The 16,800-nt window shown below is 46.7% G+C and overlaps 10 non-coding genes across 10 annotated transcripts; all 10 read right to left on the bottom strand.

Annotated features, from left to right (window-relative positions):
- Positions 1-974: 974 nt before the first annotated feature.
- Positions 975-1,165, bottom strand: LOC142276566 (U2 spliceosomal RNA). Its single transcript, XR_012739998.1, has one exon. It is a non-coding gene; the product is annotated as a U2 spliceosomal RNA (small nuclear RNA).
- Positions 1,166-2,552: 1,387 nt separating this feature from the next.
- Positions 2,553-2,743, bottom strand: LOC142276565 (U2 spliceosomal RNA). Its single transcript, XR_012739997.1, has one exon. It is a non-coding gene; the product is annotated as a U2 spliceosomal RNA (small nuclear RNA).
- A 1,387-nt stretch (positions 2,744-4,130) lies between these two features.
- LOC142276578 (U2 spliceosomal RNA) lies at positions 4,131-4,323 on the bottom strand. Its single transcript, XR_012740009.1, has one exon. It is a non-coding gene; the product is annotated as a U2 spliceosomal RNA (small nuclear RNA).
- A 2,189-nt stretch (positions 4,324-6,512) lies between these two features.
- Positions 6,513-6,703, bottom strand: LOC142276564 (U2 spliceosomal RNA). Its single transcript, XR_012739996.1, has one exon. It is a non-coding gene; the product is annotated as a U2 spliceosomal RNA (small nuclear RNA).
- Positions 6,704-8,090: 1,387 nt separating this feature from the next.
- On the bottom strand, positions 8,091-8,281 carry LOC142276563 (U2 spliceosomal RNA). The gene has a single exon (XR_012739995.1). It is a non-coding gene; the product is annotated as a U2 spliceosomal RNA (small nuclear RNA).
- Positions 8,282-9,668: 1,387 nt separating this feature from the next.
- On the bottom strand, positions 9,669-9,859 carry LOC142276561 (U2 spliceosomal RNA). Its single transcript, XR_012739993.1, has one exon. It is a non-coding gene; the product is annotated as a U2 spliceosomal RNA (small nuclear RNA).
- A 1,387-nt stretch (positions 9,860-11,246) lies between these two features.
- LOC142276560 (U2 spliceosomal RNA) lies at positions 11,247-11,437 on the bottom strand. Its single transcript, XR_012739992.1, has one exon. It is a non-coding gene; the product is annotated as a U2 spliceosomal RNA (small nuclear RNA).
- Positions 11,438-12,824: 1,387 nt separating this feature from the next.
- On the bottom strand, positions 12,825-13,015 carry LOC142276558 (U2 spliceosomal RNA). Its single transcript, XR_012739991.1, has one exon. It is a non-coding gene; the product is annotated as a U2 spliceosomal RNA (small nuclear RNA).
- A 1,387-nt stretch (positions 13,016-14,402) lies between these two features.
- On the bottom strand, positions 14,403-14,593 carry LOC142276557 (U2 spliceosomal RNA). The gene has a single exon (XR_012739990.1). It is a non-coding gene; the product is annotated as a U2 spliceosomal RNA (small nuclear RNA).
- Positions 14,594-15,980: 1,387 nt separating this feature from the next.
- LOC142276556 (U2 spliceosomal RNA) lies at positions 15,981-16,171 on the bottom strand. Its single transcript, XR_012739989.1, has one exon. It is a non-coding gene; the product is annotated as a U2 spliceosomal RNA (small nuclear RNA).
- Positions 16,172-16,800: the final 629 nt, after the last annotated feature.

The following is a 16,800-nucleotide window of genomic DNA, read 5'->3' as shown; positions in this document are numbered from 1 at the left end:
ACCCGCTTCCCTTCTCCTGTCATCCCCCTACCACCCGGGAAAAAAAGAGATTGCCCCCTCCTTCCACTAGCCCACCCTCCCACCCAAAGAACAACTTCTTCTGCGCAGCTTGTTTTCTAGGCAGCAGCGCTATTGTGATGTCATCGGGGGGCATTGTGACAAGCCGCCAGTGTTCCGTCTCTTCATGTTGTGCACAGTTCAAACGGAAAATACATCAACAGGCAGACTACAGAAAAGCTTACTATCAAAGGTTAGAGGGGGGCTTTCTCAGAGGGCTTTTTACAGTTTTTCTATTCCCAATTAGCCGTTTAAGTGTACTTATTGAAAGTAGTAATTCTTTCATAGGCCGCCCTTTCTTAGTATTTGACGTTCCTTATATTGCGGTATGAGGCTTCGCAGTAGGTTGCAAACATTCATCACCCATGACTTTCCCCAATTGAGCTCAGAAGCTCAATGTCTATCATGACCTCTCTTTTAGAATGTCCAAGAGCAAGCAAACTATTCCTCCAGGAGAGGGCGCCAACAGACTACTAAAGAGATCATCATTACTCAAAGAAAACCCCAAAAACCAATGCATGATAGGAATAAACAGGTAACTTTCTTTGGAGTGGAAGCGGAGAGATCGCACCAGATGCCAATTCTAGATGTTATCACACCTGTGGTCACTGCAGCAGCAGGTGAATCCACTTTGTCCAAAAGGGATCTATTCCATTCAATTGCAAATGATCTAGATAAGACAGAGAACTGCAGCACGGGGACATAGCCGAGTTGGTCAGGTTGAGTGGTGATGAGTTTGCTATTTGGATGAATAAAGAAAGTCAAAAGTGTGAAAGATAAAAAACAAAAGGAGGAAGTGTGAAAAGTGAATGGGCCAAATTGAGGTGCATATGAAGACGTATGCTTTCTTCCAATTCATTAAATCGGGCTAATATGAATCAGGTGAATTGAGTTCTGCTTTTGGAAACTGGGTTAAGAAGGGGTGCACCGTTCCTGGAGGTACTGCAATACCAGGTCAATGCGTGGAGTGGACAGAGCAAGCTCTTTTTCCATCTCCCTGTTCTAAAAATCCATTTAATATATGGTCCCCAGATAGGGGACGTATCAGATATTAAACTGATAAGAACAGATACTACACTTGATCTTAGCCAAAAGGCCGAGAAGCGATAACCAGAATTGGTTTGGGCCTCGAGTGGCACCCTGGCCTATGCCGGACACATCTTAGGGAGAGAGAGCGAGAGGGAGACAAACCCACGCCTACACAAGACATTTTGTCACCCAAGCCAACCCTTGAAAAGGCTGCTTTGCAGAGCCAAAACAAGAAGAATGGTGCGTTTTGCAGCCGCCGCCCACTGCAATGAATCTGAATAACTCCTCCTTTAGGGCGCAAGCAACTCCCCTCCCCCTTGCAGTCTTTCCAATTCACGATACAAAAAGACGGACAGGACAGGTTGCCTGACTTTCCGTCACTGCCACCCTTTGCCATCCTTACCCGTAGAAAGCCCTTTCATCATCCCCAAACCCTAATCTTTTCCCTTTCCTTCCCAGCCCCCAAACCCTGCCCTCTGTACCTTTCTCACCACCCGCTTCCCTTCTCCTGTCATCCCCCTACCACCCGGGAAAAAAAGAGATTGCCCCCTCCTTCCACTAGCCCACCCTCCCACCCAAAGAACAACTTCTTCTGCGCAGCTTGTTTTCTAGGCAGCAGCGCTATTGTGATGTCATCGGGGGGCATTGTGACAAGCCGCCAGTGTTCCGTCTCTTCATGTTGTGCACAGTTCAAACGGAAAATACATCAACAGGCAGACTACAGAAAAGCTTACTATCAAAGGTTAGAGGGGGGCTTTCTCAGAGGGCTTTTTACAGTTTTTCTATTCCCAATTAGCCGTTTAAGTGTACTTATTGAAAGTAGTAATTCTTTCATAGGCCGCCCTTTCTTAGTATTTGACGTTCCTTATATTGCGGTATGAGGCTTCGCAGTAGGTTGCAAACATTCATCACCCATGACTTTCCCCAATTGAGCTCAGAAGCTCAATGTCTATCATGACCTCTCTTTTAGAATGTCCAAGAGCAAGCAAACTATTCCTCCAGGAGAGGGCGCCAACAGACTACTAAAGAGATCATCATTACTCAAAGAAAACCCCAAAAACCAATGCATGATAGGAATAAACAGGTAACTTTCTTTGGAGTGGAAGCGGAGAGATCGCACCAGATGCCAATTCTAGATGTTATCACACCTGTGGTCACTGCAGCAGCAGGTGAATCCACTTTGTCCAAAAGGGATCTATTCCATTCAATTGCAAATGATCTAGATAAGACAGAGAACTGCAGCACGGGGACATAGCCGAGTTGGTCAGGTTGAGTGGTGATGAGTTTGCTATTTGGATGAATAAAGAAAGTCAAAAGTGTGAAAGATAAAAAACAAAAGGAGGAAGTGTGAAAAGTGAATGGGCCAAATTGAGGTGCATATGAAGACGTATGCTTTCTTCCAATTCATTAAATCGGGCTAATATGAATCAGGTGAATTGAGTTCTGCTTTTGGAAACTGGGTTAAGAAGGGGTGCACCGTTCCTGGAGGTACTGCAATACCAGGTCAATGCGTGGAGTGGACAGAGCAAGCTCTTTTTCCATCTCCCTGTTCTAAAAATCCATTTAATATATGGTCCCCAGATAGGGGACGTATCAGATATTAAACTGATAAGAACAGATACTACACTTGATCTTAGCCAAAAGGCCGAGAAGCGATAACCAGAATTGGTTTGGGCCTCGAGTGGCACCCTGGCCTATGCCGGACACATCTTAGGGAGAGAGAGCGAGAGGGAGACAAACCCACGCCTACACAAGACATTTTGTCACCCAAGCCAACCCTTGAAAAGGCTGCTTTGCAGAGCCAAAACAAGAAGAATGGTGCGTTTTGCAGCCGCCGCCCACTGCAATGAATCTGAATAACTCCTCCTTTAGGGCGCAAGCAACTCCCCTCCCCCTTGCAGTCTTTCCAATTCACGATACAAAAAGACGGACAGGACAGGTTGCCTGACTTTCCGTCACTGCCACCCTTTGCCATCCTTACCCGTAGAAAGCCCTTTCATCATCCCCAAACCCTAATCTTTTCCCTTTCCTTCCCAGCCCCCAAACCCTGCCCTCTGTACCTTTCTCACCACCCGCTTCCCTTCTCCTGTCATCCCCCTACCACCCGGGAAAAAAAGAGATTGCCCCCTCCTTCCACTAGCCCACCCTCCCACCCAAAGAACAACTTCTTCTGCGCAGCTTGTTTTCTAGGCAGCAGCGCTATTGTGATGTCATCGGGGGGCATTGTGACAAGCCGCCAGTGTTCCGTCTCTTCATGTTGTGCACAGTTCAAACGGAAAATACATCAACAGGCAGACTACAGAAAAGCTTACTATCAAAGGTTAGAGGGGGGCTTTCTCAGAGGGCTTTTTACAGTTTTTCTATTCCCAATTAGCCGTTTAAGTGTACTTATTGAAAGTAGTAATTCTTTCATAGGCCGCCCTTTCTTAGTATTTGACGTTCCTTATATTGCGGTATGAGGCTTCGCAGTAGGTTGCAAACATTCATCACCCATGACTTTCCCCAATTGAGCTCAGAAGCTCAATGTCTATCATGACCTCTCTTTTAGAATGTCCAAGAGCAAGCAAACTATTCCTCCAGGAGAGGGCGCCAACAGACTACTAAAGAGATCATCATTACTCAAAGAAAACCCCAAAAACCAATGCATGATAGGAATAAACAGGTAACTTTCTTTGGAGTGGAAGCGGAGAGATCGCACCAGATGCCAATTCTAGATGTTATCACACCTGTGGTCACTGCAGCAGCAGGTGAATCCACTTTGTCCAAAAGGGATCTATTCCATTCAATTGCAAATGATCTAGATAAGACAGAGAACTGCAGCACGGGGACATAGCCGAGTTGGTCAGGTTGAGTGGTGATGAGTTTGCTATTTGGATGAATAAAGAAAGTCAAAAGTGTGAAAGATAAAAAACAAAAGGAGGAAGTGTGAAAAGTGAATGGGCCAAATTGAGGTGCATATGAAGACGTATGCTTTCTTCCAATTCATTAAATCGGGCTAATATGAATCAGGTGAATTGAGTTCTGCTTTTGGAAACTGGGTTAAGAAGGGGTGCACCGTTCCTGGAGGTACTGCAATACCAGGTCAATGCGTGGAGTGGACAGAGCAAGCTCTTTTTCCATCTCCCTGTTCTAAAAATCCATTTAATATATGGTCCCCAGATAGGGGACGTATCAGATATTAAACTGATAAGAACAGATTTTTGATTTAATGAAGCTTTCCAAAGCACCACAAAAAATGCATGACCGAAGTCACACCAAAAACAGTGCAAAGGCTAGGATTCGTGTGGACCCCACCGTGAGGAGAGGGTCCCCAAAAATCAACCCCGTCCCTCCGAGCCAGAAGGCCACAGCAAGGGTCAGGGATCTTCGGTGCTCCCCCAAGCCGAAGCCTGGTTGAGCCTTGTCGTTGCTCCCAGCGTCCACCCAGGCATCTTACCCAAGTGGAGTAGAGAGCTACTAGTTGTTGGTTTCGCAGCCGAAACTGCCCGGACCGTCAACCGGTGTTGGTTTCTCAGCCCAAGGCTAACCGGACCTCCAACCGGGTGTTGGTTTCTCAGCCGAAGCTGACCCAGACCTCCAACCGGGTGTTGGTTTCTCAGCCGAAGCTGACCCAGACCTCCAACCGGGTGTTAGTTTCTCAGCCCAAAGCTGACCAGACCTCCGACCGGGATTGTAAAAATTTCCCTTCCTAGCCAGAAGGCCGGGATAGGGTAATATGCTCAAAAAGTATGAAAAGGCAAGGTACGGTGTGCTACAGAGCCCAAGGCTTGCCGGGGTCCCAAGCCAGCAAGCTCAGACTCACTCCAGGGTCGTCAGTCCTGGGGCACGTTGTACCATAGCCCCCCACCCTTACTCAGTCTAATAGCCTCGATCCTGGTAGGGCCATGTTTTCCTCTAGATGAATATACTATCCACCCAGAGTACTAGCAAGCGCAACCTTCCAGTGTGCATTGTATCATTGTACTAAGGTGGCCTGGAGCTTAAACCACATCTTCGAACAACACTACACTTGATCTTAGCCAAAAGGCCGAGAAGCGATAACCAGAATTGGTTTGGGCCTCGAGTGGCACCCTGGCCTATGCCGGACACATCTTAGGGAGAGAGAGCGAGAGGGAGACAAACCCACGCCTACACAAGACATTTTGTCACCCAAGCCAACCCTTGAAAAGGCTGCTTTGCAGAGCCAAAACAAGAAGAATGGTGCGTTTTGCAGCCGCCGCCCACTGCAATGAATCTGAATAACTCCTCCTTTAGGGCGCAAGCAACTCCCCTCCCCCTTGCAGTCTTTCCAATTCACGATACAAAAAGACGGACAGGACAGGTTGCCTGACTTTCCGTCACTGCCACCCTTTGCCATCCTTACCCGTAGAAAGCCCTTTCATCATCCCCAAACCCTAATCTTTTCCCTTTCCTTCCCAGCCCCCAAACCCTGCCCTCTGTACCTTTCTCACCACCCGCTTCCCTTCTCCTGTCATCCCCCTACCACCCGGGAAAAAAAGAGATTGCCCCCTCCTTCCACTAGCCCACCCTCCCACCCAAAGAACAACTTCTTCTGCGCAGCTTGTTTTCTAGGCAGCAGCGCTATTGTGATGTCATCGGGGGGCATTGTGACAAGCCGCCAGTGTTCCGTCTCTTCATGTTGTGCACAGTTCAAACGGAAAATACATCAACAGGCAGACTACAGAAAAGCTTACTATCAAAGGTTAGAGGGGGGCTTTCTCAGAGGGCTTTTTACAGTTTTTCTATTCCCAATTAGCCGTTTAAGTGTACTTATTGAAAGTAGTAATTCTTTCATAGGCCGCCCTTTCTTAGTATTTGACGTTCCTTATATTGCGGTATGAGGCTTCGCAGTAGGTTGCAAACATTCATCACCCATGACTTTCCCCAATTGAGCTCAGAAGCTCAATGTCTATCATGACCTCTCTTTTAGAATGTCCAAGAGCAAGCAAACTATTCCTCCAGGAGAGGGCGCCAACAGACTACTAAAGAGATCATCATTACTCAAAGAAAACCCCAAAAACCAATGCATGATAGGAATAAACAGGTAACTTTCTTTGGAGTGGAAGCGGAGAGATCGCACCAGATGCCAATTCTAGATGTTATCACACCTGTGGTCACTGCAGCAGCAGGTGAATCCACTTTGTCCAAAAGGGATCTATTCCATTCAATTGCAAATGATCTAGATAAGACAGAGAACTGCAGCACGGGGACATAGCCGAGTTGGTCAGGTTGAGTGGTGATGAGTTTGCTATTTGGATGAATAAAGAAAGTCAAAAGTGTGAAAGATAAAAAACAAAAGGAGGAAGTGTGAAAAGTGAATGGGCCAAATTGAGGTGCATATGAAGACGTATGCTTTCTTCCAATTCATTAAATCGGGCTAATATGAATCAGGTGAATTGAGTTCTGCTTTTGGAAACTGGGTTAAGAAGGGGTGCACCGTTCCTGGAGGTACTGCAATACCAGGTCAATGCGTGGAGTGGACAGAGCAAGCTCTTTTTCCATCTCCCTGTTCTAAAAATCCATTTAATATATGGTCCCCAGATAGGGGACGTATCAGATATTAAACTGATAAGAACAGATACTACACTTGATCTTAGCCAAAAGGCCGAGAAGCGATAACCAGAATTGGTTTGGGCCTCGAGTGGCACCCTGGCCTATGCCGGACACATCTTAGGGAGAGAGAGCGAGAGGGAGACAAACCCACGCCTACACAAGACATTTTGTCACCCAAGCCAACCCTTGAAAAGGCTGCTTTGCAGAGCCAAAACAAGAAGAATGGTGCGTTTTGCAGCCGCCGCCCACTGCAATGAATCTGAATAACTCCTCCTTTAGGGCGCAAGCAACTCCCCTCCCCCTTGCAGTCTTTCCAATTCACGATACAAAAAGACGGACAGGACAGGTTGCCTGACTTTCCGTCACTGCCACCCTTTGCCATCCTTACCCGTAGAAAGCCCTTTCATCATCCCCAAACCCTAATCTTTTCCCTTTCCTTCCCAGCCCCCAAACCCTGCCCTCTGTACCTTTCTCACCACCCGCTTCCCTTCTCCTGTCATCCCCCTACCACCCGGGAAAAAAAGAGATTGCCCCCTCCTTCCACTAGCCCACCCTCCCACCCAAAGAACAACTTCTTCTGCGCAGCTTGTTTTCTAGGCAGCAGCGCTATTGTGATGTCATCGGGGGGCATTGTGACAAGCCGCCAGTGTTCCGTCTCTTCATGTTGTGCACAGTTCAAACGGAAAATACATCAACAGGCAGACTACAGAAAAGCTTACTATCAAAGGTTAGAGGGGGGCTTTCTCAGAGGGCTTTTTACAGTTTTTCTATTCCCAATTAGCCGTTTAAGTGTACTTATTGAAAGTAGTAATTCTTTCATAGGCCGCCCTTTCTTAGTATTTGACGTTCCTTATATTGCGGTATGAGGCTTCGCAGTAGGTTGCAAACATTCATCACCCATGACTTTCCCCAATTGAGCTCAGAAGCTCAATGTCTATCATGACCTCTCTTTTAGAATGTCCAAGAGCAAGCAAACTATTCCTCCAGGAGAGGGCGCCAACAGACTACTAAAGAGATCATCATTACTCAAAGAAAACCCCAAAAACCAATGCATGATAGGAATAAACAGGTAACTTTCTTTGGAGTGGAAGCGGAGAGATCGCACCAGATGCCAATTCTAGATGTTATCACACCTGTGGTCACTGCAGCAGCAGGTGAATCCACTTTGTCCAAAAGGGATCTATTCCATTCAATTGCAAATGATCTAGATAAGACAGAGAACTGCAGCACGGGGACATAGCCGAGTTGGTCAGGTTGAGTGGTGATGAGTTTGCTATTTGGATGAATAAAGAAAGTCAAAAGTGTGAAAGATAAAAAACAAAAGGAGGAAGTGTGAAAAGTGAATGGGCCAAATTGAGGTGCATATGAAGACGTATGCTTTCTTCCAATTCATTAAATCGGGCTAATATGAATCAGGTGAATTGAGTTCTGCTTTTGGAAACTGGGTTAAGAAGGGGTGCACCGTTCCTGGAGGTACTGCAATACCAGGTCAATGCGTGGAGTGGACAGAGCAAGCTCTTTTTCCATCTCCCTGTTCTAAAAATCCATTTAATATATGGTCCCCAGATAGGGGACGTATCAGATATTAAACTGATAAGAACAGATACTACACTTGATCTTAGCCAAAAGGCCGAGAAGCGATAACCAGAATTGGTTTGGGCCTCGAGTGGCACCCTGGCCTATGCCGGACACATCTTAGGGAGAGAGAGCGAGAGGGAGACAAACCCACGCCTACACAAGACATTTTGTCACCCAAGCCAACCCTTGAAAAGGCTGCTTTGCAGAGCCAAAACAAGAAGAATGGTGCGTTTTGCAGCCGCCGCCCACTGCAATGAATCTGAATAACTCCTCCTTTAGGGCGCAAGCAACTCCCCTCCCCCTTGCAGTCTTTCCAATTCACGATACAAAAAGACGGACAGGACAGGTTGCCTGACTTTCCGTCACTGCCACCCTTTGCCATCCTTACCCGTAGAAAGCCCTTTCATCATCCCCAAACCCTAATCTTTTCCCTTTCCTTCCCAGCCCCCAAACCCTGCCCTCTGTACCTTTCTCACCACCCGCTTCCCTTCTCCTGTCATCCCCCTACCACCCGGGAAAAAAAGAGATTGCCCCCTCCTTCCACTAGCCCACCCTCCCACCCAAAGAACAACTTCTTCTGCGCAGCTTGTTTTCTAGGCAGCAGCGCTATTGTGATGTCATCGGGGGGCATTGTGACAAGCCGCCAGTGTTCCGTCTCTTCATGTTGTGCACAGTTCAAACGGAAAATACATCAACAGGCAGACTACAGAAAAGCTTACTATCAAAGGTTAGAGGGGGGCTTTCTCAGAGGGCTTTTTACAGTTTTTCTATTCCCAATTAGCCGTTTAAGTGTACTTATTGAAAGTAGTAATTCTTTCATAGGCCGCCCTTTCTTAGTATTTGACGTTCCTTATATTGCGGTATGAGGCTTCGCAGTAGGTTGCAAACATTCATCACCCATGACTTTCCCCAATTGAGCTCAGAAGCTCAATGTCTATCATGACCTCTCTTTTAGAATGTCCAAGAGCAAGCAAACTATTCCTCCAGGAGAGGGCGCCAACAGACTACTAAAGAGATCATCATTACTCAAAGAAAACCCCAAAAACCAATGCATGATAGGAATAAACAGGTAACTTTCTTTGGAGTGGAAGCGGAGAGATCGCACCAGATGCCAATTCTAGATGTTATCACACCTGTGGTCACTGCAGCAGCAGGTGAATCCACTTTGTCCAAAAGGGATCTATTCCATTCAATTGCAAATGATCTAGATAAGACAGAGAACTGCAGCACGGGGACATAGCCGAGTTGGTCAGGTTGAGTGGTGATGAGTTTGCTATTTGGATGAATAAAGAAAGTCAAAAGTGTGAAAGATAAAAAACAAAAGGAGGAAGTGTGAAAAGTGAATGGGCCAAATTGAGGTGCATATGAAGACGTATGCTTTCTTCCAATTCATTAAATCGGGCTAATATGAATCAGGTGAATTGAGTTCTGCTTTTGGAAACTGGGTTAAGAAGGGGTGCACCGTTCCTGGAGGTACTGCAATACCAGGTCAATGCGTGGAGTGGACAGAGCAAGCTCTTTTTCCATCTCCCTGTTCTAAAAATCCATTTAATATATGGTCCCCAGATAGGGGACGTATCAGATATTAAACTGATAAGAACAGATACTACACTTGATCTTAGCCAAAAGGCCGAGAAGCGATAACCAGAATTGGTTTGGGCCTCGAGTGGCACCCTGGCCTATGCCGGACACATCTTAGGGAGAGAGAGCGAGAGGGAGACAAACCCACGCCTACACAAGACATTTTGTCACCCAAGCCAACCCTTGAAAAGGCTGCTTTGCAGAGCCAAAACAAGAAGAATGGTGCGTTTTGCAGCCGCCGCCCACTGCAATGAATCTGAATAACTCCTCCTTTAGGGCGCAAGCAACTCCCCTCCCCCTTGCAGTCTTTCCAATTCACGATACAAAAAGACGGACAGGACAGGTTGCCTGACTTTCCGTCACTGCCACCCTTTGCCATCCTTACCCGTAGAAAGCCCTTTCATCATCCCCAAACCCTAATCTTTTCCCTTTCCTTCCCAGCCCCCAAACCCTGCCCTCTGTACCTTTCTCACCACCCGCTTCCCTTCTCCTGTCATCCCCCTACCACCCGGGAAAAAAAGAGATTGCCCCCTCCTTCCACTAGCCCACCCTCCCACCCAAAGAACAACTTCTTCTGCGCAGCTTGTTTTCTAGGCAGCAGCGCTATTGTGATGTCATCGGGGGGCATTGTGACAAGCCGCCAGTGTTCCGTCTCTTCATGTTGTGCACAGTTCAAACGGAAAATACATCAACAGGCAGACTACAGAAAAGCTTACTATCAAAGGTTAGAGGGGGGCTTTCTCAGAGGGCTTTTTACAGTTTTTCTATTCCCAATTAGCCGTTTAAGTGTACTTATTGAAAGTAGTAATTCTTTCATAGGCCGCCCTTTCTTAGTATTTGACGTTCCTTATATTGCGGTATGAGGCTTCGCAGTAGGTTGCAAACATTCATCACCCATGACTTTCCCCAATTGAGCTCAGAAGCTCAATGTCTATCATGACCTCTCTTTTAGAATGTCCAAGAGCAAGCAAACTATTCCTCCAGGAGAGGGCGCCAACAGACTACTAAAGAGATCATCATTACTCAAAGAAAACCCCAAAAACCAATGCATGATAGGAATAAACAGGTAACTTTCTTTGGAGTGGAAGCGGAGAGATCGCACCAGATGCCAATTCTAGATGTTATCACACCTGTGGTCACTGCAGCAGCAGGTGAATCCACTTTGTCCAAAAGGGATCTATTCCATTCAATTGCAAATGATCTAGATAAGACAGAGAACTGCAGCACGGGGACATAGCCGAGTTGGTCAGGTTGAGTGGTGATGAGTTTGCTATTTGGATGAATAAAGAAAGTCAAAAGTGTGAAAGATAAAAAACAAAAGGAGGAAGTGTGAAAAGTGAATGGGCCAAATTGAGGTGCATATGAAGACGTATGCTTTCTTCCAATTCATTAAATCGGGCTAATATGAATCAGGTGAATTGAGTTCTGCTTTTGGAAACTGGGTTAAGAAGGGGTGCACCGTTCCTGGAGGTACTGCAATACCAGGTCAATGCGTGGAGTGGACAGAGCAAGCTCTTTTTCCATCTCCCTGTTCTAAAAATCCATTTAATATATGGTCCCCAGATAGGGGACGTATCAGATATTAAACTGATAAGAACAGATACTACACTTGATCTTAGCCAAAAGGCCGAGAAGCGATAACCAGAATTGGTTTGGGCCTCGAGTGGCACCCTGGCCTATGCCGGACACATCTTAGGGAGAGAGAGCGAGAGGGAGACAAACCCACGCCTACACAAGACATTTTGTCACCCAAGCCAACCCTTGAAAAGGCTGCTTTGCAGAGCCAAAACAAGAAGAATGGTGCGTTTTGCAGCCGCCGCCCACTGCAATGAATCTGAATAACTCCTCCTTTAGGGCGCAAGCAACTCCCCTCCCCCTTGCAGTCTTTCCAATTCACGATACAAAAAGACGGACAGGACAGGTTGCCTGACTTTCCGTCACTGCCACCCTTTGCCATCCTTACCCGTAGAAAGCCCTTTCATCATCCCCAAACCCTAATCTTTTCCCTTTCCTTCCCAGCCCCCAAACCCTGCCCTCTGTACCTTTCTCACCACCCGCTTCCCTTCTCCTGTCATCCCCCTACCACCCGGGAAAAAAAGAGATTGCCCCCTCCTTCCACTAGCCCACCCTCCCACCCAAAGAACAACTTCTTCTGCGCAGCTTGTTTTCTAGGCAGCAGCGCTATTGTGATGTCATCGGGGGGCATTGTGACAAGCCGCCAGTGTTCCGTCTCTTCATGTTGTGCACAGTTCAAACGGAAAATACATCAACAGGCAGACTACAGAAAAGCTTACTATCAAAGGTTAGAGGGGGGCTTTCTCAGAGGGCTTTTTACAGTTTTTCTATTCCCAATTAGCCGTTTAAGTGTACTTATTGAAAGTAGTAATTCTTTCATAGGCCGCCCTTTCTTAGTATTTGACGTTCCTTATATTGCGGTATGAGGCTTCGCAGTAGGTTGCAAACATTCATCACCCATGACTTTCCCCAATTGAGCTCAGAAGCTCAATGTCTATCATGACCTCTCTTTTAGAATGTCCAAGAGCAAGCAAACTATTCCTCCAGGAGAGGGCGCCAACAGACTACTAAAGAGATCATCATTACTCAAAGAAAACCCCAAAAACCAATGCATGATAGGAATAAACAGGTAACTTTCTTTGGAGTGGAAGCGGAGAGATCGCACCAGATGCCAATTCTAGATGTTATCACACCTGTGGTCACTGCAGCAGCAGGTGAATCCACTTTGTCCAAAAGGGATCTATTCCATTCAATTGCAAATGATCTAGATAAGACAGAGAACTGCAGCACGGGGACATAGCCGAGTTGGTCAGGTTGAGTGGTGATGAGTTTGCTATTTGGATGAATAAAGAAAGTCAAAAGTGTGAAAGATAAAAAACAAAAGGAGGAAGTGTGAAAAGTGAATGGGCCAAATTGAGGTGCATATGAAGACGTATGCTTTCTTCCAATTCATTAAATCGGGCTAATATGAATCAGGTGAATTGAGTTCTGCTTTTGGAAACTGGGTTAAGAAGGGGTGCACCGTTCCTGGAGGTACTGCAATACCAGGTCAATGCGTGGAGTGGACAGAGCAAGCTCTTTTTCCATCTCCCTGTTCTAAAAATCCATTTAATATATGGTCCCCAGATAGGGGACGTATCAGATATTAAACTGATAAGAACAGATACTACACTTGATCTTAGCCAAAAGGCCGAGAAGCGATAACCAGAATTGGTTTGGGCCTCGAGTGGCACCCTGGCCTATGCCGGACACATCTTAGGGAGAGAGAGCGAGAGGGAGACAAACCCACGCCTACACAAGACATTTTGTCACCCAAGCCAACCCTTGAAAAGGCTGCTTTGCAGAGCCAAAACAAGAAGAATGGTGCGTTTTGCAGCCGCCGCCCACTGCAATGAATCTGAATAACTCCTCCTTTAGGGCGCAAGCAACTCCCCTCCCCCTTGCAGTCTTTCCAATTCACGATACAAAAAGACGGACAGGACAGGTTGCCTGACTTTCCGTCACTGCCACCCTTTGCCATCCTTACCCGTAGAAAGCCCTTTCATCATCCCCAAACCCTAATCTTTTCCCTTTCCTTCCCAGCCCCCAAACCCTGCCCTCTGTACCTTTCTCACCACCCGCTTCCCTTCTCCTGTCATCCCCCTACCACCCGGGAAAAAAAGAGATTGCCCCCTCCTTCCACTAGCCCACCCTCCCACCCAAAGAACAACTTCTTCTGCGCAGCTTGTTTTCTAGGCAGCAGCGCTATTGTGATGTCATCGGGGGGCATTGTGACAAGCCGCCAGTGTTCCGTCTCTTCATGTTGTGCACAGTTCAAACGGAAAATACATCAACAGGCAGACTACAGAAAAGCTTACTATCAAAGGTTAGAGGGGGGCTTTCTCAGAGGGCTTTTTACAGTTTTTCTATTCCCAATTAGCCGTTTAAGTGTACTTATTGAAAGTAGTAATTCTTTCATAGGCCGCCCTTTCTTAGTATTTGACGTTCCTTATATTGCGGTATGAGGCTTCGCAGTAGGTTGCAAACATTCATCACCCATGACTTTCCCCAATTGAGCTCAGAAGCTCAATGTCTATCATGACCTCTCTTTTAGAATGTCCAAGAGCAAGCAAACTATTCCTCCAGGAGAGGGCGCCAACAGACTACTAAAGAGATCATCATTACTCAAAGAAAACCCCAAAAACCAATGCATGATAGGAATAAACAGGTAACTTTCTTTGGAGTGGAAGCGGAGAGATCGCACCAGATGCCAATTCTAGATGTTATCACACCTGTGGTCACTGCAGCAGCAGGTGAATCCACTTTGTCCAAAAGGGATCTATTCCATTCAATTGCAAATGATCTAGATAAGACAGAGAACTGCAGCACGGGGACATAGCCGAGTTGGTCAGGTTGAGTGGTGATGAGTTTGCTATTTGGATGAATAAAGAAAGTCAAAAGTGTGAAAGATAAAAAACAAAAGGAGGAAGTGTGAAAAGTGAATGGGCCAAATTGAGGTGCATATGAAGACGTATGCTTTCTTCCAATTCATTAAATCGGGCTAATATGAATCAGGTGAATTGAGTTCTGCTTTTGGAAACTGGGTTAAGAAGGGGTGCACCGTTCCTGGAGGTACTGCAATACCAGGTCAATGCGTGGAGTGGACAGAGCAAGCTCTTTTTCCATCTCCCTGTTCTAAAAATCCATTTAATATATGGTCCCCAGATAGGGGACGTATCAGATATTAAACTGATAAGAACAGATACTACACTTGATCTTAGCCAAAAGGCCGAGAAGCGATAACCAGAATTGGTTTGGGCCTCGAGTGGCACCCTGGCCTATGCCGGACACATCTTAGGGAGAGAGAGCGAGAGGGAGACAAACCCACGCCTACACAAGACATTTTGTCACCCAAGCCAACCCTTGAAAAGGCTGCTTTGCAGAGCCAAAACAAGAAGAATGGTGCGTTTTGCAGCCGCCGCCCACTGCAATGAATCTGAATAACTCCTCCTTTAGGGCGCAAGCAACTCCCCTCCCCCTTGCAGTCTTTCCAATTCACGATACAAAAAGACGGACAGGACAGGTTGCCTGACTTTCCGTCACTGCCACCCTTTGCCATCCTTACCCGTAGAAAGCCCTTTCATCATCCCCAAACCCTAATCTTTTCCCTTTCCTTCCCAGCCCCCAAACCCTGCCCTCTGTACCTTTCTCACCACCCGCTTCCCTTCTCCTGTCATCCCCCTACCACCCGGGAAAAAAAGAGATTGCCCCCTCCTTCCACTAGCCCACCCTCCCACCCAAAGAACAACTTCTTCTGCGCAGCTTGTTTTCTAGGCAGCAGCGCTATTGTGATGTCATCGGGGGGCATTGTGACAAGCCGCCAGTGTTCCGTCTCTTCATGTTGTGCACAGTTCAAACGGAAAATACATCAACAGGCAGACTACAGAAAAGCTTACTATCAAAGGTTAGAGGGGGGCTTTCTCAGAGGGCTTTTTACAGTTTTTCTATTCCCAATTAGCCGTTTAAGTGTACTTATTGAAAGTAGTAATTCTTTCATAGGCCGCCCTTTCTTAGTATTTGACGTTCCTTATATTGCGGTATGAGGCTTCGCAGTAGGTTGCAAACATTCATCACCCATGACTTTCCCCAATTGAGCTCAGAAGCTCAATGTCTATCATGACCTCTCTTTTAGAATGTCCAAGAGCAAGCAAACTATTCCTCCAGGAGAGGGCGCCAACAGACTACTAAAGAGATCATCATTACTCAAAGAAAACCCCAAAAACCAATGCATGATAGGAATAAACAGGTAACTTTCTTTGGAGTGGAAGCGGAGAGATCGCACCAGATGCCAATTCTAGATGTTATCACACCTGTGGTCACTGCAGCAGCAGGTGAATCCACTTTGTCCAAAAGGGATCTATTCCATTCAATTGCAAATGATCTAGATAAGACAGAGAACTGCAGCACGGGGACATAGCCGAGTTGGTCAGGTTGAGTGGTGATGAGTTTGCTATTTGGATGAATAAAGAAAGTCAAAAGTGTGAAAGATAAAAAACAAAAGGAGGAAGTGTGAAAAGTGAATGGGCCAAATTGAGGTGCATATGAAGACGTATGCTTTCTTCCAATTCATTAAATCGGGCTAATATGAATCAGGTGAATTGAGTTCTGCTTTTGGAAACTGGGTTAAGAAGGGGTGCACCGTTCCTGGAGGTACTGCAATACCAGGTCAATGCGTGGAGTGGACAGAGCAAGCTCTTTTTCCATCTCCCTGTTCTAAAAATCCATTTAATATATGGTCCCCAGATAGGGGACGTATCAGATATTAAACTGATAAGAACAGATACTACACTTGATCTTAGCCAAAAGGCCGAGAAGCGATAACCAGAATTGGTTTGGGCCTCGAGTGGCACCCTGGCCTATGCCGGACACATCTTAGGGAGAGAGAGCGAGAGGGAGACAAACCCACGCCTACACAAGACATTTTGTCACCCAAGCCAACCCTTGAAAAGGCTGCTTTGCAGAGCCAAAACAAGAAGAATGGTGCGTTTTGCAGCCGCCGCCCACTGCAATGAATCTGAATAACTCCTCCTTTAGGGCGCAAGCAACTCCCCTCCCCCTTGCAGTCTTTCCAATTCACGATACAAAAAGACGGACAGGACAGGTTGCCTGACTTTCCGTCACTGCCACCCTTTGCCATCCTTACCCGTAGAAAGCCCTTTCATCATCCCCAAACCCTAATCTTTTCCCTTTCCTTCCCAGCCCCCAAACCCTGCCCTCTGTACCTTTCTCACCACCCGCTTCCCTTCTCCTGTCATCCCCCTACCACCCGGGAAAAAAAGAGATTGCCCCCTCCTTCCACTAGCCCACCCTCCCACCCAAAGAACAACTTCTTCTGCGCAGCTTGTTTTCTAGGCAGCAGCGCTATTGTGATGTCATCGGGGGGCATTGTGACAAGCCGCCAGTGTTCCGTCTCTTCATGTTGTGCACAGTTCAAACGGAAAATACATC

Source organism: Anomaloglossus baeobatrachus, unplaced genomic scaffold (assembly GCF_048569485.1).
Source record: "Anomaloglossus baeobatrachus isolate aAnoBae1 unplaced genomic scaffold, aAnoBae1.hap1 Scaffold_3994, whole genome shotgun sequence".
Taxonomy (NCBI): domain Eukaryota; kingdom Metazoa; phylum Chordata; class Amphibia; order Anura; family Aromobatidae; genus Anomaloglossus; species Anomaloglossus baeobatrachus.
This window is presented reverse-complemented; position numbering and strand designations above follow the sequence as displayed.